At 49.0% G+C, this 27603-nt stretch overlaps 1 pseudogene across 1 annotated transcript in view; it reads left to right on the top strand.

Annotated features, from left to right (window-relative positions):
- The first annotated feature begins 6725 nt into the window (after positions 1-6725).
- LOC146334108 (ras-related protein Rab-11B-like) overlaps positions 6726-27603 on the top strand; it is a 35225-nt pseudogene continuing 14347 nt past the window's right edge. The window contains exons 1-3 of the transcript XR_014786436.1: positions 6726-6883; positions 17434-17629; positions 26578-26769. The product of XR_014786436.1 is annotated as a ras-related protein Rab-11B-like (transcript). The remainder of the gene's footprint in view (positions 6884-17433; positions 17630-26577; positions 26770-27603) is intronic.

Consider the following 27603-nt stretch of genomic DNA (forward strand, 5'->3'; position numbering starts at 1 on the left):
GCAGATGACACAAAATTGGGTGGAATAGCTAATACCCTGGAAGACGGAAACAAAATTCAAAGGGATCTTGATAGACTGGAGCACTGGGCAGAAAACAACAGCATGACATTGAATAGGGAGAAATGCCAAGTTCTGCACCTAGGAAAAAGAAACCAAATGCACAGTTACAAGACGGGGGATACGTGGCTCAACAACACTACAAGTGAGAAGGATCTTGGAATTGTTGTAGATAGGGATGGCGAAGAATTCCGCCACGGATCTCAGTGAGGCTGAATGCCAGTGCATTTGGCCCCCCGAAATCTGTGGTGGAATGAAGCCCCCCCGCCCCACCACCCCATAAAAGGCGCGCGAAACGGAGCACCTGCCTGGTGCTGTTCGCGCTGCTTTGCGAATGGCGGCCACATCTGTGGCCGCCATTTGCTTCACAATTTTTCCTGTGATAGGCTACGTAAATACTTACGTAGCCTATCACGGCTAACGCAGGGGAGCCATTTGCATCCCTGCTGAGGCCGTGATAGGCTACGTAAATATTTATGTAGCCTATCAGGGAAAAAAAAGGGAACGCAAATGGTGGCCGCCGTAGCCGCCGCCATCATTTGCGTTCCCTTTCTTCGCCATGATAGGCTATGTAAATATTTACATAGCCTATCACGGTGAAAAAAAGTGACGGAAATGGCGGTGGCTATGGCGGCCGCCATTTGCGTCCCTGCACAGTCCAGCAGCGGCCGGACGTTGTTGCGGGCGGCCCTGACCAGAGGCTCCACGGAGTCGCTGCGGAGCGGAGCCGGCCAGCGAGAATTTCGGGGGGAGGGATGGAGCGCCTCCTCCCCACCATGGATGTCACGAAACGAAACAGGTGAGTTGTTTCGTACATCCCTAGTTGTAGATCACAAGCTGAATATGAGCCAATAACGTGATGTGGCTGCAAAAAAGGCAAATGCTCTTTTGGGATGCATTAATAGAAGCATAGCTTCCAAATCCCAGTAAGTACTAGTCCCTCTCTACTCAGCACTGGTTAGGCCTCATCTGGAGTACTGTGTCCAGTTCTGGGCACCACACTTTAAGAAGGATGCAGACAAACTGGAGAGGGTTCAGAGGAGGGCAACAAAGATGATCAGGGGACTGGAAACAAAGCCCTATGAAGAGAGACTGAAAGAACTGGGCATGATTTGCCTTGAGAAGAGAAGACTGAGGGGAGACAGGATAGCGCTCTTCAAGGACTTGAAAGGTTGTCCCAGAGAGGAAGGCCAGGATCTCCTCTCAATCATCCCAGAGTGCAGGACACGGAATAATGGGCTCAAGTGACAGGAAGCCAGATTCCAGCTGAACATCAGGAAGAACGTCCGGACTGTTGGAGTAATACGACAATGGAACCCATGACCTAGGGAGGCGGTGGGCTCTCCCATACTGGAGGCGTTCAAGACGAGTCTGGACAGCCATCTGTCAGGGATGCTCTGACTTGGATTCCTGCATTGAGCAGGGGGTTGGACTCGATAGCCTTGTAGGCCCCTTCCAACCCTACTATTCTATGATTCTATGACCACAAATTGGCCTGAGCCGAAGTGGGATGTTTTTGAAAATGCTGAATCGGGGTCTGAGTTGAAGGGGGGGCAGCACACACTTATGTATGTATGTAATCTATACACGCATGCAAGCACACCACATGCACCCCCCGCCCCCACACACACACTTATATATTAGACGTGCTCTTAGGCTCGTGTGAGTATATATATATATATATATATATATATATATATATATATGCAAATTTGTGTTATGGCCCTGTGTCCCGGATCTTTTAAGAACCTAGCAATGCCCCTGATTGGCAGTCTAATACAGAGCTTTCCAAACTGTGTGCTGCAACACATTAGTGTGTCGGCGGCAGTGTGTAGGTGTGTCGCGCAAAATGCAGAAAATTGTGCGGAAGGGCACCGCGGCGCTCCTTTACTTGTGTTTGCTTCCCTTGGCCCCTCCCCTGGAACTTCCTAAAGCAGCTAATGTTAAAGCAGCTAAGGCTTAGCTGCTTTAACATTAGCTGCTTTAGGATCATGTGGCGTCTTGATGTAAGATGCACGTGACTGGCGGTGTTGGAGCAGTATGGCGAGGTAGAGGCGCGGGGCGAAGAGAGGGGGGGGGAGGCGCCGCCCTGGGAGCAGAGCTTGCCTGACGCCGGTGCAGAGAAGTGGCAGCGGCCACCAGCCCTGCGAAATTTCAAGCGTGCCCTTCGTGGACTTCTGCACCGCGCTCCTGCGCGGCCAGGCCAGTGTAGCGCGCGGGTGGAAACGCTGCCTGGGACTGGGACTGCACCAAGCGGGCCGTCCGCCACCTTGGTCAGTTGGAACGGAGCTCAGTGGAGGCCAGAAGGCTCAGAATCAGTGTGCTCCCAATCACCCGGGCGAGTGCAGCTGCAGGCTGTCACCCCGTCAACCCACCTGCTGCTGGCTGAAGGGAGGCCACCCTCCCAAACCCAGTGTGGCAAACAGCAAGCCACCCACCACGTGGCACTTATAATTTGATTTCTGCCATTTATTTTTATTTTTACTCTGCTGTAATTGTGGATTAACCACCCACCGGCAGTGTACCACCGGAGAGTGCTGAAACTGGGCTCTGGACATAGGCATTGCAAATATTTACAGCAGTATAGCCTTGTAGTGAGACATATATATTTACACCATTTTTGTTGGACTTTTGCTTCTCTACTTCATGGGTTTTTGCAGCTGAGCTCCTACCTGGGCCTATGTGTCCTAATATGTACTGTAAATACTTTAGTTGATTTTGTTTATTTTTCACATTTTCTTGCACATATTTACATATGACAACAATGTATGTTATTATATTACAAATCATATATTTTAAAAATATAAATGAAAGGTTTTCATGAGATATGTTCTATCCCCATACATTTCGTTATTACAATTTATGTATCTGTCTGTATCTCTTATAACGGGTTAGTTTAACCTCTGGTTTGCTAGTAAAACTGAATTACCATGTCACGAAATGATGCATGTCTGAAAAGTGTGTCACCAACATGAAAAGTTTGGAAAGCTCTGGTCTAGTAGGTCATGTAGAAATCTTTTGTTGTTGTAAATGACTTTGCTTCCTTTCTTTTGTATAACCTTATAATTGTTGTTGTTGTTCAGTCGTTCAGTCGTGTCCGACTCTTCGTGACCCCATGGACCATAGCACGCCAGGCCTTCCTGTCCTGCACTCTCTCCCGGAGCGTGCTCAAGTCCATATTCATTGCATCGGTGATGCTATCTAGCCATCTCATCCTCTGCCGTCCCCTTTTCCTTTTGCCTTCAGTCTTTCCCAGCATCAGGGTCTTTTCCAGTGACTTTTCTCTTCGCATTAGGTGGCCAAAATATTTGAGCTTCAGCTTCAGGATCTGTCCTTCCAACGAGCACTCAGGGTTGATTTCCTTTAGGATGGACTGATTTGACCTCCTTGCAGTCCAGGGGACTCGTAAGAGTCTTCTCCAGCACCACAGTTTGAAAGCATCAGTTCTTCGGCGCTCAGCCTTCCTTATAGTCCAGCTCTCACAGCCATACATTACTACTGGGAAAACGATAGCTTTGATTAGATGGACCTTTGTCGGCAAGGTGATGTCTCTGCTTCTTACTATGCTGTCTAGGTTTGCCATAGCTTTCCTCCCAAGGAGCAAGTGTCTTTTAATTTCATAGCTACAGTCACCGTCTGCGGTGATCTTGGAGCCCAAGAAAGTAAAATCTGTCACTGCTTCCATTTCTTCCCCTTCTATATGCCAAGAAGTGATGGGGCCAGATGCCATGATCTTAGTTTTGTTAATGTTGAGTTTCAAACCAGCTTTTGCACTCTCCTCTTTCACCCTCAACAAGAGGCTCTTGAGATCCTCTTTGCTTTCTGCCATTAGGGTGGTATCGTCTGCATATCGGAGATTGTTGATAATTCTCCCAGCAATCTTAATTCCGACCTGTGATTCATCCAACTCGACATTTCTCATGATGTACTCTGCATTTTCTGGAATTCTCTTGCTTTCTCCGTGATCCAGCGAACGTTGGTGATTTGATCTCTAGTTCCTCTGCCTCTTCGAAACCCAGCTTGTACTTCCGGTAGTTCTCGGTTCGCATACTGCTGAAGCCTAGCTTGTAGGATTTTGAGCATCACCTTGCTGGCATGTGAAATGAGCGCAATTGTATTGTAGTTTGAACACTCTTTGGCATTGCCCTTCTTTGGAACTGGAATGTAAACTGACCTTTTCCAGTCTTGTGGCCATTGTTGAGTGTTCCAAATTTGTTGGCATATTGAATGCAGCACTTTAACAGCATCATCTTTTAGGATTTTAAATAGCTCAGCTGGAATACTGTCATCTCCGCTAGCGTTGTTGTTACTAATGCTTCCTAAGGCCCACTTGACTTCACTCTCTAGGATGTCCGGCTCAAGTTCAGTGACCACACTATCATGGCTATCAGGGACATTCAGATCTTTCCTGGATAGTTCTTCTGTGTATTCTTTCCACCTCTTCTTAATCTCATCTGCTTCTGTTAGGTCCCTGCCTTCTTTGTCCTTTATCATGCCCGTCTTTGCACAAAACATTCCCTTGAGATCTCCAATTTTCTTGAAGAGATCTCTAGTCTTTCCCATTCTGTTGTTTTCCTCGATTTCTTTGCATTGTTCATTTAAGAAGGCCTTCTTGTTTCTCCTTGCTATTCTCTGGAACTCTGCATTCAGTTGGGTATATCTTCCCCTTTCTCCCTTGCTTTTCGCTTCCCTTCTTTCCTCAGCTACTTCTAAAGCCTCATCAGACAGCCACTTGGCTTTCTTGCATTTCTTTTTCTTTGGGATGGATTGAGTTGCTGCCTCCTGAACAATGTTACGGACCTCCGTCCATAGTTCCTCAGGCACTCTGTCTGTCAGGTCTAATCCCTGAAATCTGTTCCTCACCTCCACTGTATATTCATAAGGGATATGATTTAGGTCATACCTGAATGGTTTAGTGGTTTTCCCTACGTTCTTCAATTTAAGCCAAAATTTTGCAACAAGAAGCTCATGATCTGAGCCACAGTCAGCTCCAGGTCTTGTTTTTACTGACTGTATGGAGCTTCTCCATCTTTGGCTGCAAAGGACATAATCAATCTGATTTCAATATTGACCATCTGGTGATGTCCATGTGTAGAGTCGCCTCTTGTGCTGTTGGAACTTGGAAAAGAGTGTTTGCTATGATCAGCGTGTTCTCTTGGCAAAACTCTATTAGCCTTTGTCCTGCTTCATTTTGTACACCAAGGCCATGCCTGCCTGTTATCCCAGTGATTTCTTGACTTCCTACTTTGGCATTCCAATCCCCTATGATGAAGAGGACATCTTTGTTTGGTGTTAGTTCTAGAAGGTGTTGTAGGTCTTCATAGAACCGATCAACCTCAGCTTCTTCGGCCTCAGTGGTTGGGGCATAGACTTGAATTACTGTGATGTCGAACGGTTTGCCTTGGATTCGTACTGAGATCATTCTATCGTTTTTGAGATTGTACCCCAGTACTGCTTTCCCCACCCTTTTGTTGACTATGAGTGCTACTCCATTTCTTCTAAGGGATTCTTGCCCACAGTAGTAGATATGATGGTCACCTGAGTTAAATTTGCCCATGCCTGTCCATTTTAGTTCGCTGATTCCCAAGATGTCGATGTTCAATCTTGCCATCTCATGTTTGACCACCTCCAGCTTACCTTGATTCATTGATCTGACATTCCAGGTTCCTAAACAATATTGTTCTTTACAGCATCGGACTTTCTCTTCACCACCAGACACATCCACAGCTGAGTGTCCTTTCGGGTTTGGCCCAGCCGCTTCACTCTTTCTGGCGCTACTTGGAAATACCCTCTGCTCTTCCCCAGTAGCATATTGGACACCTTCCGACCTGAGGGGCTCATCTTCCGGCGCCATCTCTTTTAGCCTTGTGATACGTTCCATGGGGCTTTCTTGGCAAGAATACTGGAGTGGGTTGCCATTTCCTTCTCCAGTGGACCACGTTTTGTCAGAACTCTCCGCCATGACCTGTCCGTCTTGGGTGGCCCTGCACGGCATAGCTTATGGCTTCACTGAGTTACGCAAGCCCCTTCGCCACAACAAGGCAGTGATCTGTGAAGGGGAACCTTATAATACAAAGGATTATTAAAATAAAAAAATTAATAACTGTATAACTGTCATTAAAAAAGTGTGGATGTGTAATTGTAATTTCCACATTCATGTTTTTATTATACTGTCAGATGCCTTGTGAGGGCAGAGCGCCCTGAAAGGCAGCTTAAAAAACATTGAGATAAAATAAAAATAAATATTGCGTGCGTGCGTGTTTTATTTTCCAACAGTAAAAAATAAAATAAATCCTCTGTGAGGAGAAAAAAGGAGGAAGAGGACACACTATTCTCCCCATCAGGAAGTAACCAATTTTCCACTCCCACCACCATCTGCCCGTTATTTATTTATTCATTTTAACCTCAGCCCTGAGTCCCCGCCTCCAAGATAACTAAATCCAAAAACTCCACCTGCCACCGCCGTCTCCCGCCTTAGCTCCTCTGATTGGCTCTGGCCATTTCTCCCTCGCCCCTCTGATTGACCGCGCCCCTGCGCTCGCACCGCTCGACCCCGGGCGCCCCTCGGAGCGCGAGGGCGGCCGCTGATAAGCGGAGAGGGCTGCCAATCTTTCTCTTGGCCCTTCCCCTCCGCATCTCCTTAGAGTGGACTCCACCCTCCGCCTGCCTCGGTGTCTGTCAGGGAAAGCCGCCGCCGCCACTCCCCTCCCCTCCCCTCGAGCGGGACGGAAGGCAAACACGGCCCCATCGAGAGACCGAGCGAGAAATAGAGAGAGCGGCGTCGGTATGGGAACCCGTGATGACGAGTACGACTATCTCTTCAAAGGTACGAGGAAGACGGACCGCGGGGGGAGGGGGGGTTGGAGGGCTCTGAATGTGTCCCCGACGCCCGCCTTCCATCCAAAAGGGGGAGGGGGAGGGGGAGGGGGAGGGGGAGGCCTTATGTGGGGACCCCTGTTTAGAGGGGGCTTCAGAAGGCTGGCTTTGAGGGGTCTTTGGAAGGGGGCAGAGGACCCTCACCCTGCTTGGAGTGGGCCTAGGAAGGGGGAGGGGGATTAACAGGCCAGTTTAGGAGGAGAGGAGTTAGACACCTTACAGCTACCCCCTCTTCTGGCACCTACACGACGCGAGGGCCAGGGAAGAGGGGCGTTGCCTGGTCTATAGGAATTCAATCCCCCTTTCTAGGCTTCCTGCTCATTCGAGTGCAGATCTTGAGTGTCTGTACCTTGTGTTGGGTACCCGGGACAGATTAGGGATTCTTTTGGTGTACCGCCCACCCCGCTGCCCATCAGACTCCCTGCCTGAGCTGACGGAGGTGGTCTCGGACTTGGTGTTGAGGACCCCCAGGATGATGGTCCTGGGGGATCTCAACTTCCATGCCGAGGCTGCTGTATCCGGGGCTGCTCAGGACTTCATGGCCGCCATGACAACCATGGGGCTGTCCCAACATGTCATCGGCCCAACGCATATAAAAGGTCACACGCTTGATCTGGTTTTCTCAACTGGGCAGGAAGATGGTGATCTGAAAGTGGAGGAATTAACATCTGTCCCTTTGTCATGGTCAGATCACTTCCTGCTGAGGTTTAGACTCCTGGCAGCCTTCCCCGTCTGCAAGGGTGGGGGACCTGTTAAAATGGTCCGCCCCCGGAGATTAATGGATTCCGATGGATTCCAGAGGGCTCTGGGGGATTTTCCTGCTGGTATGGCTGGTGCTCCTGTCGAACCCCAGGTCGCTCTGTGGAATGCAGAGATGACTCAGGCGGTTGACATGACTGCACCCAAGCACCCTCTCCCTCTGAGCAGAGCCCGGCCAGCTCCTTGGTATACACAACGAAGCAAGAGGGAAGACAGCTAGAACGCAGGTGGAGGAAAACTCATGCTGAGTCTGACCAAACACAGGTTAGAGCTCATTCTCAGGACTACTCTGTGGCGATGAGGGTGGCAAAGAGACGGTTCTCTTCCACCAGCATTGCATCTTCTCAGTGTCATCCAGCAGAGCTTTTCCAAGTGGTTCACAGCCTGTAATATCCTGGGCCAGGGAGAGAGACTTTGGAACCCTCAGTTGCACGCTGTGATGAGTTTGCACGGCCTTTGAAGATAAAGGTAATTGGTTCCATTGTCATATTGCTCTAACAGTCAGGAAGCTTATCCTGATATTCAACCGGAATCTGGCTTCCTGTCACTTGAGCCCATTATTTCGTGTCCTGCACTCTGGGATGGTCGAGAAGAGATCCTGGCCTTCCTCTCTGGGACAACCTTTCAAGTCCTTGAAGAGCGCTATCCTGTCTCCCCTCAGTCTCCTCTTCGCAAGGCTAAACATGCCCAGTTCTTTCAGTCTCTCCTCACAGGGCTTTGTTTCCAGTCCCCTGATCATCTTTGTTGCCCTCCTCTGAACCCTCTCTAGCTTGTCTGCATCTTTCTTGAAGTGCAATCCCTGCAATTCTGTGCTACCTGTCTGTACTCTTCCTTTGTTGCTTGGCCTTCTTTCCACTTCCTACATGTGTACTTTGTTTTCAGGTCATCTCTTAGCTTTTAGTGAAGCCACATTGGCGTCTTCTGTTGTCTTCCTTCTTTTCTTCTTGTTAGAATTGTTTGTAATTGTGCCTTAAGAATTTCCTTGTTTAAAAACTCCCACCCATCTTGGACTCCATTTCTTGTTAAGAGTTGCTTGCCATGGGACCTTATTTATCATTGTTCTGAGTTTATTTAAATCAGCTTTCCTAAAATCCAGTGTACGGGTTTGGCTACACTTGGCTTTTGCTTCCTTTAGAACCATGAACTCCAGTATAACATGGTCACTTTCCCCCAGAGCTTCTGTAACTGCTACTTTACCCACTAAGTCATCTCTGTTGGTTAGGATCAAGTCAAGGATAGTCAGTCCTCTAGTTCAGGGATCCCCAACCCCTGGGCCATGGACCGATTCCAGTCCGTGGCCTGTTAGGAACCAGGCTGTACAGCAGGAGGTGAGTGTAGGGATGTGCGAAACCCCCTTACCTTGGGTCCACGGGGGTGGGGAGGCGATCCGTCCCTCCCCCCCCCCCCCGAATCCTTGCCGGCCCTAGCCGGCTCTGCTCTGTGGCGAGTCCGCAGAGCTGCCAGCCGGCTCCGTCCACTGGCGGACTTCTGGCCACTGGGACGCAAATGGTGTCCGCATAGCAGACGCCATTTGCGTCCCTGTTCTTCAAGTAATAGGCTACGTAAATCTTTACGTAGCCTATTAGTGCAAAGAACACGGATGCAACTGGACCCCCCCCCCCCCCCCCGGTCTATGGAAAAATCGTCTTCCACGAAACCGGTCCCTGGTGCCAAAAAGGTTGGGGACCACTGCTCTAGGTCCTTCCTCTACTTTCTGTAGGAGGAAGTTATCTGCCACACAAGTTAGGAATTTCCTGGAGGGGCCATGTTTTGCAGAATTTGTCTCCCAACAAATATCAGGGAAATGGAAGTCCCCCGTTACTACTACATCATGCTTCCTTGAAACATTGGCTATTTGCTTTTCAAAAGTTTCATCCTCGTCTTCTCCTTGGTTGGGTGGCCGGTAGTAGACTCCGACCACCAGATTCCTTTTATTCTTTGCTCCATTTATTTTAACCCAGATGCCCCTGATGGGGCTACCAAGCTCATCCTCCTGTATTTCTGTGCAGAGAGATGTATTTTTCACATACAGTGCAACCCTACCTCCCTTTCTGTTCCTCCTGTTCTTTTTGAACAAGTTATATCCTTCAGTTGCTGTATTCCAGTCATAAGAGTCATCCCACCAAGTCTCAGTTATACCTATCAAGTCATAATTTCTCTCCTGTATTAAGAGTTCAAGTTCGTTCTGTTCGTTTCCCATACTCTGGGCATTAGCATATAGACGTCGAAGACCATGTGCTTCATGGTCTGGCTTTCTTCCTACATGTGTCTGAAGACTATTATTGGGCGCTATCAGAGCTGTTGTCTCTGTTGTGGTGCATGCGCCTATGTCCATTGTTACCCCAACTTTACGTCTCCCTTCCCCGTAGGATTCAGTTCAAAGCCCTCCTGATGAAGTTCTTCATGCTGTGGCCAAACGCATTCTTCCCAGCCTTTGTGAGGTGCAACCCGTCCCTAGCCAACAGCCCGTCTTCCAGGAAGTATAGCCCGTGGTCCCAGAATCCAAATCTCTCTCGTCGGCACCACCTTCGTAGCCAGTCATTCACCCCGAGTATTTTTCGTTCCCTTTCTGTTCCTCTTCTAACTACTGGAAGGATGGATGAGAAAACTATCTGGGCCCCAATGTTCTTGAGTTTCCTTCCCAGAGCTTCAAAGTCTGACGTGATTTCTTTGTAGCTCTGCTTGGCGGTATCATTTGTTCCCACATGGCTGAGAAGAAAGGGATACTTGTCAGTGGGCTTTATGAGTGCAGGCAACCTTTCAGTCATGTCTCTAATCCGTCCTCCCGGGAGACAACATACCTGGCAAGTCCATGGGTCTTCGCGACATACTTGGGTCTCAATCCCACACAGCAAGGAGTCTCCCACTCCTACCACTCTTCTTGTTGTAGGCCTGGGTTTCATTACCTCTGCTTGACTGACCTTCAGCCTCTTGCTCGCTCTCATGCGGCTTCCCCTGTAATTCTTCCTCTGCAGGCTGCCCTCCAGCCTCATCCGCAAGTACCTGGAATCGGTTCCACAGCTTCCACTGGTGCAGAGTGGCGTCTAGTTCTTCTCCTAACTGTCACCCTTTTCCAAGGAGTCTCCTCTACTGCATTTTTCCTCACCTCAGCATTTCCCATTTCTGCCTCATCTTGCTGTTGCTCTTCAAGCTTCTGGTCTTCACTTTGCTGCTGTAGTTCCTCCGTTCTGTCCAAGAACTCTTCGTGTTCTCTTATTCCCTGGAGGGTCGACAGCCGCTGCTTCAGTCCTCTTACTTTCTCTTCCAGCAGCATGATCAACTTGCACTTGTTGCAGGTGTAGGCCATGTTGTTCTCAGGCAAGAAAACAAACATGGCACACACCTTACAGGTCACCACCACTGGAGAGTCTTGTTCTTCCATAGTCTCTTTTCCCTTTTTGTGTCTAGCTTCCTGGTTGTTCTAGAGTAGCCTGTGCCTGGTCCTCTACTCACTGCAGGTTAAAACCAGAGCCCCACTGGTATGGAAGTGTGTGTAACAAGACAAATAATTTTTTTAAAAATGTTAGGGGCCTCCCCCTTGACCTCCCCTGGCCACCTCCTCTTTGCTCCCCCTGTCTGCTCGCTCTGATCACTCACTATCTGGGAGCTCGCTCACTTCTGTAGTCCCTAGACCAGCTGGAGCAGCTTCCTCTGCTCTGCTCAGCTCAGCTCAGCTGGGAGGTGGGAAGCAGACTCCTTGGAAAGGAAGACAAGGGGAACTGGGAGAAGGTGTGCAGCATGGCCGTTGAAAGAAAGGGGTCTTCAGAAGGAAGCAGGGTGGAAAGGAGAACTTAGGGGGATCTTGGGAAGGGAGTTGTGGGGTCTTGGGCAGTGGATGTGGGGGTTTGGAGAAGGAGCTATGGGGGGTGATTGGTGGGGAAATGTATGCAGAGATCTTGGAGGGAGAGTGTACAGTGGCTCCAGGGAGGCTGTAAATGGGTCACAGAACCCTCACCCAGGTCCGAAAGCATCTGCAACTGGTGTGAGGGGGAAAGGGGTCTCCCCCTCTGCTGGAGGGGAAGGGTCTTGGAGAAAGAGGGGGCGTGTATGTGGTGGTGCTGGAAAGTGGAATGGGGTTTGGGAAGGGTGCGTGAAAGGAGGGAGCCTGGAAAGGGTTAGAGAAGAGTTGAGTGGGAGGCCTGGGAAGTAAAAATGTAACACCCCATGTTGGAAGAGGGGGATCTGGGGAGCTTAAATGGCTCATGTGGCTGGGAGACCCTCACTGCATATACTGTACATAGGCTGGGAGTAGAAGGGGCTTGTTTGAGGGACAGGTCTTTAAATGGCTCTGGAAATGGGTTCTAGGAGCACTTTTGTTCTAGCACTAGAATTTCAAGGCTGCCATATGGTCCTGAAGGCAGGTTACAAACGATGGGTGGGTAAGAAGCTGGTGGGCTGGGATTTGTAGAGCAGCTTTGTTTGGAACCTAAACAGGAGGAACCTGAACAGGGCTAAAGATGTTATGGCGTTTATAACCATACCAGTGGTAGGTATGGGCCCACGTGGGAATGAGGATAGGGGTATTCCGGTGGAGGATGCAGTGCTAAATGCCTTGGCAAACGGTAGTGCATTTGGGGGCAGGGAAGTGTGGCTGTAGGGGGGTAATTGGGTGCCTTGGTTCTTTGGAAGTGGAAGGATTGGCGTAAACATCTGTCTCCTCATGAGAAGCTTTGTTTAGGAACAGATGTACATGGTGGGCTTGGATGGCTTAACACATTTACAGATGAATTGTGCTTTGTCCCAAGAGCTTAGGGTGGGTTGTGAGACTGAACAACATGGGAAGTTTCCAGTCCTGTAGGCCCAGACTTAATCCAGCTCAATAACCCGCTTCCTTCGTTCTACCAAAGAGATACTCACCACCCCCACTTCTATAATCCATTTGTATTTTCCCAGTCTTTAGAAAAATAATTATTGCAGAGGGATCCCCCCCCCCCCGCTGTTAATACATGCACACATGGTTGGGTTTGAATCCTAGCCTCATCTTTTCATTGGTTAATAACGTTGTGGCCATATACAGTATACCAAGACTGTAGCTCTTTGGAGTCAACTTCCTTTGCCAAAGTCTGTATTCAGCAATGTGTTAGAACTGCACAAGTAGCGCTGCTTGTGTGCTACTCATGCGAACGTTGTTTGGTTGTGCATCTTCACTAAGTCTTTCTAAAATCATGAACTGGCAGTGGGGAACTGCAGTCAATGAATGGGTGGCAGGGAAGGAGCAATTAAAGAAAAGTGCAGTTATTTGGAATGGAGTATTTTATGGGTCTACACCAGCCTCCCCAAGCCGGTGCCCTCCAGATGTGTTTTATTTATTTATTTCATTTCATTTCTATACCGCCCAATAGCCGAAGCTCTCTGGCCGGTTCACAAAAACTAAAACCAAACAACACACAATAAAACAATTTAAAATATATAGAACATTAAAACCACAATATAACAATACAACCACAATAAAACCTAGCAGCAGTGCAGGAGTTTAAAATACAGATTTAAAACAGCAAAGATAAAAATTTAGAAAGCTAAAATGCCTGGGAAAATAAAAAGGTCTTCACTTGGCGCCGAAAGGAGTACAATGTAGGCGCCAGGTGAACCTCACTAGGGAGCTCATTCCAGAGCCGGGGTGCCACAACAGAAAAAGCCCTCCTCCTAGTAGCCACCCGCCTCACTTCCTTTGGCAGGGGCTCATGGAGAAGGGCCACTGACGATGATCTTAAGGTCTGGGCAGGCACATATGGGAGGAGGCGATCCTTCAGATAGCCTGGCCCCAAGCGGTTAAGGGCTTTGAATGTTAACACCAGCACTTTGAATCGGGCCCGGAAATGGACTGGCAGCCAGTGCAGCTGGAAAAGTACTGGCGTAATATGAGCTCGCAGGCCAGTCCCTGTTAACAATCTTGCTGCCCTATTTTGGACCAGCTGAAGTTTCCGGACCGTTTTCAAAGGCAGCCCCACGTATAACGCATTGCAGTAATCCAGACGGGAAGTTATCAGAGCATGGATAACTGTAGCTAGGCTATCTCTGTCCAGATAACGGCGTAGTTGGTATACCAGCCTAAGCTGATAAAAAGTGCTCCGTGCCACTGAGTTCACCTGTGCCTCAAGTGACAGTTCTGGATCCAAGAGCACCCCCAAACTACGAACCTGATCCTTTAGGGGGAGTGCAACCCCCTCCAGAACAGGTTGAATATCACCTAGCCGGGCAGACGAACCACCCACTAACAGTACCTCCGTCTTGTCTGGATTGAGCTTCAGTTTATTGGCCCTCATCCAGTCCATTACCGTGCCCAGGCACTGGTTCAGAACAGCCACTGCCTCACCTGGTTTTGATGAGAAAGAGAGGTAGAGCTGGGTGTCATCTGCATATTGATGGCACCCCAGCCCACACCTCCGGATAACCTCCCCCAGCGGTTTCATGTAGATGTTAAACAGCATGGGGGATAAAATAGAGCCCTGTGGAACCCCATGGCACAATTGCCATGGCACAGAGCAATAATCCCCCAGCACCACCTTCTGGAGTTGGCCATCCAAGTAGGAGCGGAACCACTGTAGTGCAGTGCCTCCAACTCCCAACCCAGACAACCTATCCAGAAGGATACCATGGTCGATGGTATCGAAAGCTGCTGAGAGGTCCAGGAGAATCAACAGGGTCGCACTCCCCCTGTCCCTCTCCCGGCAGAGGTCATCCCACAGGGCGACCAAGGCAGTTTCCGTTCCAAAACCAGGCCTGAAGCCCAATTGAAATGGATCTAGATAATCCGTTTCATTCAACAGTGCCTGGAGCTGTCCTACAACCACCCGCTCAAGCACCTTGCCCAGGAAGGGGATGTTGGCCACTGGCCTATAATTGTTAACATCCTCTGGGTCCAGGTTAGGCTTTTTCAGGAGTGGTCTAATTACCGCCTCTTTTAAAGCGGCAGGCACCACTCCCTCTCTCAAGGAGGAATTTACAACCTCCTGGACCCAGCCGGACATCCCCTCCTTGTTTGATTTAATAAGCCATGAAGGGCAAGGGTCGAGCACACAAGTGGTCGATCGGACTTGGCCAAGCACCTTGTCCGCATCCTCAGGCCTCAGTAACTGAAACTCATCCAATAAAACTGGACCAGACGGTGCTCTGAACGCCTCTACCAATGGAACTGCATTAATGGTGGTGTCCAATTCATGACGAATCTGAGCGACTTTATCCTCAAAGTGCCGCGCAAACTTGTCACAGCGTGCTACCGAGGGTTCCACCATCTCTCTCCCTGGCGCAGAATGTAACAGGCCGCGAACCACTCGGAAAAGCTCCGCTGGACGACACTGAGAAGATGCAATGCTGGTGGAAAAGAACTGCCTCTTTGCCACCCTCACCGCCACAGAGTAGGCTCGATAGTGGGCTCTTACCTGTGTTCGGTCAGACTCAGCACAAGTTTTCCTCCACTTGCATTCTAGCCGTCTCCCCTCTTGCTTCATTGCCCTCAGCTCAGGTGTATACCAAGGAGCTGGCCGGGCTCTGCGCAGAGGGAGAGGGCGCTTGGGCGCGAGCGTGTCAACCGCCCGAGTCATCTCTGCATTCCACAGAGCGACCTGGGCTTCGACAGGAGCACCAGCCATACCAGCAGGAAAATCCCCCAGAGCCCTCTGGAATCCATCGGAATCCATTAATCTCCGGGGGCGGACCATTTTAACAGGTCCCCCACCCTTGCAGACGGGGAAGGCTGCCAGGAGTCTAAACCTCAGCAGGAAGTGATCTGACCATGACAAAGGGACAGATGTTAATTCCTCCACTTTCAGATCACCATCCACCTGCCCAGTCGAGAAAACCAGATCAAGCGTGTGTCCTTTTATATGCGTTGGGCCGATGACATGTTGGGACAGCCCCATGGTTGTCATGGCGGCCATGAAGTCCTGAGCCGCCCCGGATACAGCGGCCTCGGCATGGAAGTTGAGATCCCCCAGGACCATCATCCTGGGGGTCCTCAACACCAAGTCCGAGACCATCTCCGTCAGCTCAGGCAGGGAGTCTGATGGGCAGCGGGGTGGGCGGTACACCAACAGAATCCCTAATCTGTCCCGGGTACCCAACACAAGGTACAGACACTCAAGATCTGCACTCGAATGAGCAGGAAGCCTGGAGAGGGAGACTGAATTCCTATAGACCACAGCAACCCCCCCTCCCCGACCCTCAAGTCGGTGTTGGTGCTGCACCGAGTACCCAGGAGGGGACAGCTGGGAGAGAGTGACCCCTCCCAGTTCCCCCACCCAGGTCTCAGTAATACATGCCAGGTCAGCCCCCTCATCCACAATCAAATCATGGATGAGGGAGGTCTTATTTTGGGCCGACCTGGCATTCAGCAGCAGCACCACCAGACCTGAGGGCAGACTGGTAAGGCTGCCAGGAACCATCAGGTTGGGGGAAGAACCAGAAGAGGGGACAGCTGTAAGGTGTCTAGCCCCTCTTCTCCTCAGCTGGCCTGTTAATCCCCCAACGCCATACCTCCCCCTGCCCGTGACCACAGTTATGGTGGCACCTCCCCCACCCCCTGAGTTGCCCAATAGTCCTCCCAGGCACATATTAAAATATTAAGATATAAAATACACAACAGTTTAAAAGAATATAAAAGAGATAAAAGAGAACAGCAGCTAAGAAGGAGCAGATAAAGTCCACAATACCCCTTCCCCTTGTCTTTAAAGCTGCTGCCCTCTGCTGCTGCTGCTATTTGCTGCTGGTGTTGTGGCTGCTGGTGTCTCTGGAGAGGCAGGTGGGTGGATCTTCAGGTCCTACGCGACTCCAAGTGCGACGCTAAGTGCGCACTTAGCGTTGCACTTGGCGCGACGCCGAGGTGCTGCCTCTGGCAGCCCCGCCTTAAGTACCTGTGGGCAGGGGCAGAAGCAGGCTCAGGATCCACCTGGTGCAGCTGCTGGCTGGTCCTCCTTCCCCAGGCTCCTTCCCGAGCAGCCTCTGGCAGCCCCGCCTTAAGTACCTGTGGGCGGGGGCAGAAGCAGGCTCAGGCTCCACCTGGTGCAGCTGCTGGCTGGTCCTCCTTCCCCAGGCTCCTTCCCCAGGTGTTTGACTGCAACTCCCTGCATCATCCAGCCAGCCTGCTAGGAGTTGCAGTCCCACACATCTGAAGGGCACCAGCTTGGGAAAGACTGGTCTACAGGATTCAAGCCTGCCAGCCATTGAGCTGTAATTGGTGTCATATGTTAACCTGCGAGTGACCGACACCAATCAGCTTAGCGACATTTGGTTCCCATGAAAGTAAAACACAAGCTTTTGAATAGTTGCTGCGAGTGACAATTCAGTCCAGTCCTGTCAGTGCCGGTTTATTGCTTGTTTTTGAAAGGTGAAAAGTCACTGCAAAAAGAAGCCAGCGATTTGGAGATGGAAAGAGGGCAAGGGGGGAAAGCTTTTTGGACATGGAAATAAAACCACGCAGCTGTAGTAAAGCTGATAAGTCTTTACCCTAGGCCAGCCTTCCCCAACCTAGTGCTCTCCAGATGTTTGCATGTAATGTATCAGATTTTGCCAAGAAACCTTGCCCCGGCTATGTAATGTTGGCTGACCATTTGCTAGCCAAGTGTGCACTGTTTGTCTCCAAGAATACAGAGACCTTGCTGCTCCCCGGGAGATGGCACTGTTCCTCTCCCTGGGGGCAGCAAGGCCTCTGATCTCTGCAGTGCCCGCCTGCCTGCCTTGTGTTCACAAATCCCAGCATAACTAGTGAATGAATGCTGACAGTGCTATATTGTCTTTTTCTCCCAGTTGTGCTAATTGGAGACTCTGGGGTGGGGAAGAGCAATCTCCTGTCCTGCTTCACCCGCAATGAATTCAACCTGGAGAGCAAAAGCACCATTGGCGTGGAGTTTGCCACCAGGAGCATCCAGGTGGATGGGAAGACGATAAAGGCGCAGATCTGGGACACTGCAGGCCAGGAGCGATACCGTGCCATCACCTCAGCGTAAGGCTCAGTGGTGCTTTTCTTTATGATTGGTGGGGCTGGATGGAAGGTGAACTAGCAACCAGTTCCGTATGGATTGTTGAGTGTCTGCTGAGTTTCTTGCAAAAATGCTGGACTCTGTAGATCTTGGCGTTATTCATCCCTTGGGGTGCTGCTTAAGCAAATGCAGATTAGCAAACTGCAATATCCTGTGTGTGCAATCTCTTGCCCTATAAAATTAAAGCGCTTGGGTGGATCACTGGTATTCTAAGGGGGGGAGCGGGAAGGAACAAACCATGCAAGCCAGTCCACCCCAGGGTTAAGGAATCGAGAGTGATGAGAAGGAGGATTGTGAATCATGTGTGGTGATGGGAGCCGTAAGCCTGAAGTGAGTTAGTTCTTGGATTGACTTCCCTACCCTAATGAGCTTCTAAGCCACATACGGGCAACCCATGGGCCACATATGGCCCTTGGCCACTATCTCTACAGCCCGGGAAGCCTCGACTCCTATCCCCTGCAGCCCGGCTAATCAACCAGAATGCGGGGAGCAGATCACTGCGGTGAGGTGGAGGGAGGCTTCCAGCAATTCTTGCGGGCAGTATTGCTGTTTACCAGCCTGACCCAGTACTTGCTTTGTCTTTTCTTCTGGTCGCGGGACCTTTGCTAGTTTGTGTGGGAGAAATCTGGACTGGCTGTCCACTGTTTTGCCAGACTTGAATTGTTCAGTTACCCCCAAAACGCTAATGTTGGTTTGAACATCCCATGACATAAGAACACAGGAAGCTGCCTTATACCAAGTAAGGCCATTGGTCCATCTAGCTCAGCATTGTCTGTGCTACGGTTGGGTAACCTGTGACCTTCTGGATGTTGTTGGACTCCAACTCCCATCAGCCCCAACCAGCATGGTTAGTAGGAACCAGACAGCTTAGCAACGTTTGGTGGCTCTCATGAAAGTGGTACAGTCCACTCCTGTCAGTATCACGTTTATTGCTTGTTCCCAGGAATTTTGATGTGGTGTTCTAATGTTCTTTAAGGGTGAAAACAGTGGCTGAGAGCAGAGCTCAGATGTGGGTCTCATAGATAAGAGTGTTACACACCCATCAGGGAAAAGCAGAGCTCACGGAAAAGCACTGACCTGTTATCCTTCCCCCCCCTGCCCTCACTAGATGCATGATGTTGGAAAGCATCTGTGGATTTTGCTTTTGTGAAATGTAGATAAGGAGATGTACGTTTGTCTGAATCCTGCGAGTAAATGGCAGCCCCCAAGTGCTGCTTTAGAAGTTCTTTAGTAATTAAACAGTTGTAATGAACCTGCAAACCTAAAACCTGGATATATTTTTAAAAGCAACAGTTTGAGTTTGTGTTCTCCTGCACTTCACCCTTCATGCAGGATTCCATGAGCAAAGTGTTTATCATCCTGAGCTTTGCACTGATGGTGGGAGATAAAAATTACTTGGAGAATTTTGATGAACTGTGATTGTGTGTAGTGTTCTGCATAGGGTTGTGTGCCTGGTGCAAATCCTAGGGATGTTGGACTTCCGGTAGGAGCCAATGTTGCTCTGGCAGCATTGAAACTCAATCCAGGCAAGACCAGAGGTACTGTTAGTGGGTGGTTCGTCTGCCAGGCTAGGTGATATTCAACCTGTTCTGGAGGGGGTTGCACTCCCCCTAAAGGATCACGTTCGTAGTTTGGGGGTGCTCTTGGACCCAGAACTGTCGCTTGAGGCACAGGTGAACTCGGTGGCACGGAGCACTTCTTATCTAGGGATGGCGGAGAATTCCGCCACGGATTTCAGTGAGGCCGAATGCACTGGCATTTGGCTCCCTGAAACCCGTGGCGGAACGGCCTCCCATCCCCCGCCACCCCGTGGAATCCCCCTGGAACGAAACTTACCTGGGGCGGTGGCGGCAGCTCCGGTGGCGGCGGCTGGTCTCTCAGCTGGCTGCTGCGGCCGCAAATGGCGGCTGCCATTTGCGTCCTGCCAGACTGCCGTGATAGGCCACGTAAATATTTACGTAGCCTATCACGAAAAGAGCAGCGGCGCAAACAGCGTAGCGGCCTCCGTTTGCATTTCTGCTCTTTGCCGTGATACGCTACGTAAATACTTACATAGCCTATCACGGCAGCCTGGCAGGATGCAAATGGCACCTGCCATTTGCATCCGCAGCAGCCTGGCCATGGCCGGAACTCTGGCTGCGGACGGCCCTGGCCAGCGGCTCCGCGGAGCAGCCGCGGAGCAGAGCCAGCCAGGGAGGATTCCAGGGGGAGGGGCGGAGCACCTCCCCCCCCCCCCCCGCGAATCACACCTGCGAAAAGATAAGTGACTTTCGTACATCCCTATTCTTATCAGCTTAGGCTTATCAGCTTAGGTATACCAACTACGCCCTTTTCTGGACAGAGAGAGCCCAGCGACAGTTCTCCATGCTCTGAGAACTTCCCATCTGGATTACTGCAGTGTGTTATACGTGGGGCTGCCTTTGAAAATGGTCCGGAAACTTCAGCTGGTCCAAAATAGGGCAGCAAGACTGTTCACAGGGACTGGCCAGCGAGCTCATATTACACCAAGCAGGCATTCCGTGTGCCAAATGCCAAAGGGACTGGTTATACGATTATAGTCCAATTTACAAGAATCTCCTCAAAAAAAATATATCCTGCGTTTGGCAAGAGGGGGCGGAAATAATTTTTGGAAACAAGATAAAGTTATGTTATTTCCGGATTACATCAAAGAAGTGGCTGATAAAAGAAGGCAATTCATCAAGGCAAAAAATCTGGCAAAATAAATGAACGTACAGTATCACTTAAAATAGCCTGCTATGTTTTGCATTGTTTCTGAAGGTCAGATGAAGAAGTGCCTAAGTCATGAAATGGCGGAGGCATGGCTAAATGCAAAAACGCATGAGACTTCTGCTCCAGCCCCATGAACTGGAATCTGCAAACATGTTTTCATAACTGGCTATGTTTAGTATTGCTTATACATATATCCGTTTCTTTTCTTTCATCTTTCTCTTTTTTCTTTTTCTTTAAATCCTTTCTCTTTAAAATGGATGTGATATACTGTACTTAAATATATTGTTTGAGGGTGTATAGAAATGTGCACTCTCCTTTATATAGCTAGTATAAAATATATTACTGATTGTTGTAAGGTTGCTTCTAAGCTTTATTATATAATATTGAATTCATTCGTGATTTGTTATTATTATTATTATCATCCTTTTTAATCTCCTTTTTTATTATTATCACTACTATAAGACTGGTTAGTAAGATTTTTGGCTGGTAAAATTGTTAAACTTTACTATTATATTCTAACTTAAGGGCAATATATGGTTACTGGAAATGAATTGCTGTGCTTCTGTCAGGGTGGAAACTGAGCCCATAGAGCCCCAGAGCAGTTCTGATTCTGAGGGGGAACAGCAATCCGTGGGAGAGGAGCTCACTCATCTCTCACAAGCACAGCAGCTGGCAGGGATTCCTCCTGCCAGCATTCCTGGGATAGTGACCCTGGCAGTGAGAGAGTGCTGGAGGGGGGCTTGCTGGATGCTCAGCGCAGACGCAGGGAGCGACAACAGATGGAGGGCGCCAAAAGGAGGCGTACCGCTGGTTTGGTGCTCAAACAATGGTCGCGTCCCGAGGACCCAAGGGAAAGAGGGAGGATCTCTCCCTAGCCCATAAGTTCAGAGTCTTCCCATGGTTCCCCTTCAAATGGGGACCAACTGCCTTACCTGGAGCTTAGGCTACTCTGCTATCTTTCCCCAGTGCTGTTCCTTGCTTAGTCACTAGTGATTAGAATCTGAAGGAGTCATTAAGTTGTAAAGGAATAAAGCCTCGGAAAGAATCCTCGTCGTCTGTGTCCTGAGTTGGCTATTGGAGAGGACTGCAAGAGCCAGCTAGGGCGCTCCTGACAGCTTCCTTGCTGTAAGACTGATGATATGATATTGAAATGTAAGGTTGATTATTTATACTGTACTGAATTGTAATATTGCCAATGTTATAGGCATAATTTCTAAGTAGAATGGGAACTGAAGCCCGTGTGTAGTGGAGTTTAAATTTAATCCTTTAAAAACAAAAAAAGAGAAAAAAGAAAAAAAGTCTTTTCTTCTCCTTTTCGTTACTGCTGTGTCCTCCTAAGAATATTGTATTGTTGGGAAACTGTAGTTACCGATTAGGTTGTTGGTGTTGTTTGTTTTGTTTATAAAGATAAAAATAAAATAAAAAGTATTTTTTAAAAAAAGGACTGTTGGCATTCCTTTTTGTTTTGTGGGCAACTTAAGGTGTACTCTTAGTCAGTCTTTAGACTGGCAGAACTCTACCCACTGTCTTATATCCCATTAGACCAGCCTCCCCCAATCTGCTGACTGGGTATGATAGGAGTTGCAGTCTAACACATCTGGAGGGCATTGGGTTGGGGAAGGCTGCCTTGGACCTTGTTGACTGATGGCGTACACTCTTGAAACCCTGAATGCTTGTACCTCCTGCACAGTTTGCAGTGTGAGAACAGTTTAGTGAGGAAAAATCTGGTGTGGACACCTTTTTAAAGAATAAAAGCTCTTTATTCTTATAGCAATTTGCTTGAGTGAAGGCTAAAGTACTTGGGGCTGCCCTTTCCAAGGTACTCTTGTCCACCACTGTGTGACTATGTGTAAAATTGCTCTGGAATATTCTCATATGGTAGGAAATCACTGGATGTGACCTTCCTGGGAAAGCTCGAGTGGGTTGGGAGGAAACTTTGCACATTGGGCAGGGCTGTAGCTTGGAGGCAGAGCATGTGCTTTGCATAGAGAAGGACCTAGGTTCTGTCTATGGTGTCTCCAATTAAAAAAAGGGGATCTTGGGTAGCAGAACCAAGAGGTGGTGGAGCATTGCTACCTGTTAATGGTGTACAGAATGTAATACTGAGCTAGATGGACCAATGGTCCTAAGCTGAGATAAGGTAACTAGCTTCCTATGTTTTGTCCTTAAAACGCATATGAACAGTACAAAAATGGTGCAGTTGCCCCTTCCTGAACAACCCCCTGTAGAAACACCTAAAACAGTCTGTTTGCTAATGTGGCTTTTATTTATTTAAAATATTTCTTGGCTGCCTTTCAGGGCAGAAGCCCTCCCAAGGTGGCTTACAGCAATAAAATACATGAAAACAGTTAAAGTATTAAAAGCGATAAAACATAAAACAATAAAAGCCAACAATAAAACCAGCAACAATGTTATCAGCAGCAACAGCAACAATAGCAGTCATATCAAGAGAAAGCCAAGGTAAAACATGTTTTCAAGGCCTTCTTAAAAGCCTGCAATGCCGGAGTATGGCGGACCTCCGATGGCAGCTTGTTCCAAAGATGTGGGCCCACTGCAGAGAAGGCCCTCTCACGTGTGGTCACCCACCTGACGATGCTCTCGGGTGGGCAAATGAGAAGAGTCTCTCTTTCTGATCTTAAAGTGTGGGGGGACTGGTATGGGAGAAGGCAGTCCTTCAAGTAGCTTGGTTCCAAACCGTTTAAGGCTTTAAAGGTCAAAAACAGCACTTTGAATAGGGCTTGGAAATGCACCGGTAACCAGTGCAGCTGGCGCAGTATAGGCATTATACGTATGATTGAATCGCCCCCACCAATACTCGGGCGGCCACATTCTGCACAAGCTGGAGTTTTCGAACCATCTTCAAAGGCAGCCCCATGTATAGTGCATTACAGTAGTCCATCCTGGATGTGACTAGTGTGTGGATAACTGAGGCAAGGTCTGTCCTCTCCAGATAGGGCCACAGTTGGCGTACCAGCCTAAGCCTGTAAAAAGCACTCCTGGACACCGCAGCCACCTGGGTGTCCCCAGTTAGCTCAGAGTCCAGGAGGACTCCCAAACTGCGCACTTGGTCTTTCAGGGGGAGTGCAACCCCATCTAAGACCAGTTGTAACCCTGCATCTGAAGTAGTTGGTTTCCCAAACCACAGTACCTCCGTCTTGTCTGGATTAAGTTTCAGCTTGTTCACCCTCATGCATCACAAAACAGCACCCAGACACTGGTTCAGGAGTTCCACAGCCTCCCTGGGACATGCAGATGGAAACGAGAGGCAGAGCTGAGTATCATCCACATACTGATGACGTTTCAGCCCAAACCTCCTGATGACCTCCCCCAGCGGTTTCATGTAGATGTTAAAAAGCATGGGGGACAAGATAGAACCTTGCAGCACCCCACAGGCTAATGGCCATGGGGTGGAACCAAAGTCCCCCAGCACCACCTTCTGAGACCGTTCCTCCAGGAAGGACCAGAACCACATTAAAACTGTGCCTCCCAAGCCCAATCCAGATAAATAATCCAGAAGGATACCATGGTCGATGGTATCAAAAGCCGCTGAGAGGTCCAGAAGAACCAACAGGGTTGCACTCCCCCCATCCATTCCCTGGCGTAAGTCATCAACCAGGGTGACCAAGTCTGTTTCCATCCCATAACCAGGCCTGAAACCTGATTGGAATGGATCTAAAGAATCAGTTTCATCCAAAATGGCTTGGAGTTGTGAGGCCACCACATGCTCCAGCCCCTTGCCCAAGAACAGCAAATTTGGCACAGGGCGGTAATTATCTGGAACCATTGGATCTAAATTTGGTTTCTTCAGCAAGGGCCTCACCACAGCTTCTTTCAAAGCTGTGGGGACCTCCCGTTTACCACCTCGGAGGTCCAGATATCCAGCCCAGCTCTGGCAGATTTCATGAGCCAGGATGGGCAAGGATCTAAAGGGCAATTAGTAGGCCTCAGTCCTCCAATCAGTTTGCCCACATCCTCAGGTTGCACAAGCCGAAAGGTATCCATAGTATGACTTATGTGCACGAGCCCTGTCCATATCAGACTCTGTCAAAACAACGGCATCCAAGTTGGCACGAATACGAGTGATTTTATCTGCAAAGTGTCTGGCAAATTGTTCACAGCGGGCCTTTGAGGGCTTGAGTTCTTGACCACACAAAAGAGCTCTGCTGGACAACACTGAGCAGATGCAATGGTAGCGGAGAAGAAATAGGATTTCTTCGCTGCCATCACCGCCACAGAATAAGATCGCAAGTGAATTCTTACCTGTGTTCGATCGTATTTGTTCTGAATCTTCCGCCATTTGCACTCTAATCATTGACAGTCATTTCATTGCCCTCAGTGCCTCAGAATACCAAGGAGCTGACACAGTTCTGTGACTAGGTCGAGGGTGTTTGGGAGCGATCATAGCCCGGGTCATCTCATTCCAAGTGGTGACCAGGACCTCAGCAGGACCGCCAGCTAAGCCTGCAGGAAAATCCCCAAGAGACCTCAAAAATCCATCCGGATTACTCAGTCTCTGGGGGCAGACCATCAAATTTGGTCCCCCACCCCTGCGGAGGTTACAGGTGGCCTGAAGGTCAAAACAGATCAGATAATGATCTGTCCATGCCAAAGGAGTCACTACTGGCTCCCCCACCTGCTTTGATGGTACTTTGTAAAATAATGGGATTTGAATTTCTCCTTTGTACCTCTGTCCAAACACTTAAGACTGGGTTATAGCAACTTCTAGAACTATAACTGCAGAACCCTATAAGATCAGACCAAACCTTTACTCATGTAGTTGCTTAAATGTTGACTACTAAAAGCCAGTCCAGTGGCTTCCAGTTCTTCTACTTCAGTGTTCCTTTAGTGTTCAGTGTTTGTGCCTGTACATCCTTTGTGTGTGAGTGGAGAGTGGGGAGAGAAAGAAAAGAGCTGGGTTCTTGAGCGAAGCCAGCTTTAAAGGAAAAGGGCTGCCTCAGGGATGTGTGAAAGTCACTTACCTTTTCAAAGGGGGTGATTTGCGGTGGGGGGGAGGCGCTCTGCACCTCCCCCCAAAATCCTAACCCAGCCAACTCCGCTCTGCGGCACCTCCGCAGAGCCGCCAGCTGGGTGCATTTGCAGGTGTGCGGAGCCTGCGGACGCAAATGGCGGCAGCTACAGCAGCTGCCATTTGCATTCCCATTTTTTTGCCGTGATAGGCTACGTAAATATTTACGTAGCCTATCATGGCCTCCGCAGGGACGCAAATGGTGTCCCTGCATTAGCCATGATAGGCTACGTAAGTATTTACGTAGCCTATCACGGCAAAGATGGGGAAGCGCCAGGTAAGTGCTCTGTTTCGTGAGCCTTTCGCAGGGTGGTGGGGCGGGGGGCTTCATTCCGCCACGGATTTCGGGGAGCCGAATGCACTGGCATTCGGCCTCACTGAGATCCGTGGCGGAATTCTCTGACATCCCTAGCCTCAATTTACTTGGAAGGAGTTTCGTTAGTTTAGTATTGTAAGAAAGCTCCCACTCGCCCTCTCATATCTGTCACCAGGCAGAACATTATCTGATTTGTTCTGATATGTTGTCCTGTCTTAGCAGGTGACCCACTGGGCTCCCAAGTCTCTGCTCTTCCCTTCCCACTGTTGTAACAGTGTTTTTTTAAAGGGGACCTCATAGAAATAGAATCTTAGAATCCCACTATTCTATGAGATGTTTGTCACTTTTTGTTGTTCAGTCGTTCAGTCATGTCTGACTCTTCGTGACCCCACGGACCATAGCATGCCAGGCCTTCCTGTCCTGCGCTCTCTCCCGGAGCGTGCTCAAGTCCATATTCATTGCATCGGTGATGCTATCCAGCCATCTCATCCTCTGCCGTCCCCTTCTCCTTTTGCCTTCAGTCTTTCCCAGCATCAGGGTCTTTTCCAGGGAGTTTTCTCTTCGCATTAGGTGGCCAAAATATTTGAGCTTCAGCTTCAGTATCTGTCCTTCCAATGAGCACTCAGGGTTGATTTCCTTTAGGATTGACTGATTTGACCTCCCAGCACCACAGTTCGAAAGCATCGATTCTTCTGCGCTCAGCCTTCCTTATAGTGTTTGTCACTACACAATTATAAGTGTGGCGACTTCTATGCTGTTCAATCAACTCTGTTTCTCTGTCTGAAGACATGGTGTAGATCTCTTCCCCAATTTGAGTAATGCTTGTGAAACAATTTCAGCTATTACCGTGGCGCTGTTGGGGCCCTCCTGGTTTATGACATTGCCAAGCACCTGACGTACGAGAATGTGGAGCGTTGGCTGAAGGAGCTCCGGGACCATGCAGATAACAACATCGTCATTATGTTGGTGGGGAACAAGAGCGACTTGCGTCACCTGAGGGCTGTGCCCACAGATGAGTCTTGCTTTTGCAGGTTTGGCTGTCGTTAAATTCTGGCTATTGCCTTATTTTTTTTAAGTGTCTGGTGCTTGTAACAGGGTTGGTTACGCTCTCTGAAGTGCTGAAGGATTTTGCAAACTGGCCACCTGGAGGAAGAGGGGGGAAATAATGGCATGGCACGGCACAGAAAAGCTTTGTGTAAATTGCTGAGGGATTATCATGGTTTTACGAAGCAGCAGTATTGTTGGTACAACTAAGTCTAGGACAGGTCCCTTCCTGAAAGGGCCCCCAGATCTGTTATATCTGTTATACATGGGAATGGGTAGGCACCTGAAAGAGGACCCAGAGAGGAGAGGTTAAAGGTCTTGGATCAAGGCAAGTGCACTAAATGCCACAATAAGCTTTGATATAAATATAGCGCTTTTTCAAAGTGCTCAAAAGTATGTACATTAGAGAGCCAGTGGCTAGACAGTGTCAGACACAGACTGGGAAGATCTGGGTTCAAATGCTGGCTTAGCTGAACTTGGGCTGAGAGTGACCAGCCCAATTTACTTCATAGGTGTTTTTTAAGCTAACATTTTGTGTGTGTGTGTGTGTGTGTGTGTGTGTGTGTGTAAGTTAGGGCAATCATGTACACTGAGGAATGACAAGATAAAATGTCTTGATTGTAATAATAAAGGCCAATATTTATTTATTCATTTATTTATTTACAGCATTTGCATACCACTCCACATCTAAACAGGTTCTGGACCGGTGAACAACAAGAGATAAAATGAACAAAAGATATAACAAATGAAACATAATATTAATTATTATTTTAAAAACACCCATATTCATCCCTATGTATTTCAGATTTTGGGTATGGGTA

The sequence above is a fragment of the Heloderma suspectum genome, chromosome W (genome assembly GCF_057233095.1).
Source record: "Heloderma suspectum isolate Gila_16-S chromosome W, 16-S_ref, whole genome shotgun sequence".
Taxonomy (NCBI): domain Eukaryota; kingdom Metazoa; phylum Chordata; class Lepidosauria; order Squamata; family Helodermatidae; genus Heloderma; species Heloderma suspectum.